This window comes from Pteropus alecto, unplaced genomic scaffold (genome assembly GCF_000325575.1).
Source record: "Pteropus alecto unplaced genomic scaffold, ASM32557v1 scaffold87, whole genome shotgun sequence".
NCBI classification, from domain to species: domain Eukaryota; kingdom Metazoa; phylum Chordata; class Mammalia; order Chiroptera; family Pteropodidae; genus Pteropus; species Pteropus alecto.
This window is the reverse complement of record NW_006443225.1, coordinates 9,774,225-9,775,576: the sequence shown is the minus strand read 5'-3', so window position 1 is coordinate 9,775,576 and position 1,352 is coordinate 9,774,225. Positions and strand designations below refer to the sequence as shown.

Genomic DNA, 1,352 nt, shown 5'->3' with positions numbered 1-1,352 from the left:
AGCCCCGTTGCCAAGGTCCTGGTTCTGGTGCAATGATGATGATGATGATGATGATGATGATGATAATAATAATAATAATAATAATAATAATAATACCACCACCACCACCACCTTTTTTCTCCCTTATTTTTCTCATTTCTTTTTAGGACAAAGGCACTCACTAAGTTCTATTAGAATAAAAATACAGAAGTTTTCTCTTAGTCTCTTTACCCAGGAGGGACTGGAGAAAGGAATGTCACCACTTAGAATCTATTTCAAGAAAAAGAAGCCTACGGCCATGCTACCCTGACACAGGCCTGATCCTGTCTGATCTTGGAGGCTAAGCAGGGTCGGGCCAGGTTAGTACTTGGATGGGAGACCATCCAGGAAGACCAGGTGCTGTAGGCATAAGCAAAAAAATAAGGGATTGTAAACTGACAAGGTCCTTGCAATCTGTGAGGTCAACCAAGGGTTTCCTCTCCTAAAAAAAAAAAGTGCATTTTTAATGATCTCATTGTCCTTCTGACTACTTAGGATCTTTCCGCTGTCTGGCAGCACTATCTGGTATTGAATTTCAGCATTGGATATCAGTTTCTGTTTCATGTATAGATTTCTAGGTAGGCTGCTGCTTTTGGTTTTTAGTTCCTGAAGTTAGGTTAAAATAAATACTGGAGATCAAAAGGAATAAAAAAGCTATTTTCCTTGTCCGTTTTCCCCAAAATATATAACTTCAAGTCCATGGAGGCCAGGTATGGGGGTGAATTGGAAAAACCTACAGTTCTCCTGTGTCTTTCTCCTTTGCTTTCACACAGAACAATTCACTGTGACACTTCTGGTCACCAAATGTGCCGGTTATTGTCCCATATTAAGCAATTCCAAGATACTAGGTGGGTGTTCTATAATTTAACTCAATTCTGATATTTTCTACCTGGAGATAGCATCAGATTCCACAGCTTAAGGGCTCAGTCACACAAGATCGCGTCCCTTGCCCCAATTCAGATGCCAATCACAAGTAGTAGGTCCCCAGGTTACCCACAACTTCTGTCCAACTTGGCTGCCAATTAGAGGTTGCCATGACCTTCTCCCCTTTGGATTTGATTATATGCTAGAGTGGCTCATAGAACTCAGGGAAACACTTACGTTTACCAGTTTATTAAAGGACATGATAAAGGATACAAATGAACAGTCACATAAAGAGATATATAGCTGAGTAATATTCCATCGTGTATATGTACCACCTCTTCTTAATCCATTCACCCATCGCTGGTATTTTGTTGTTGTTGTTGTTGTGTTTTAGATGTTCAGCTTATTGTTGTTTCAAGGAGAGAGATCTGGGGACATCTCTCACTCCTCCATGTTTCCGACATCACTAA

General features: G+C 40.4%; 1 pseudogene; it reads left to right on the top strand.

Annotated features, from left to right (window-relative positions):
- Positions 1-267: 267 nt before the first annotated feature.
- Positions 268-387, top strand: LOC112472632 (annotated as a pseudogene).
- The last annotated feature ends 965 nt before the right edge of the window (positions 388-1,352 follow it).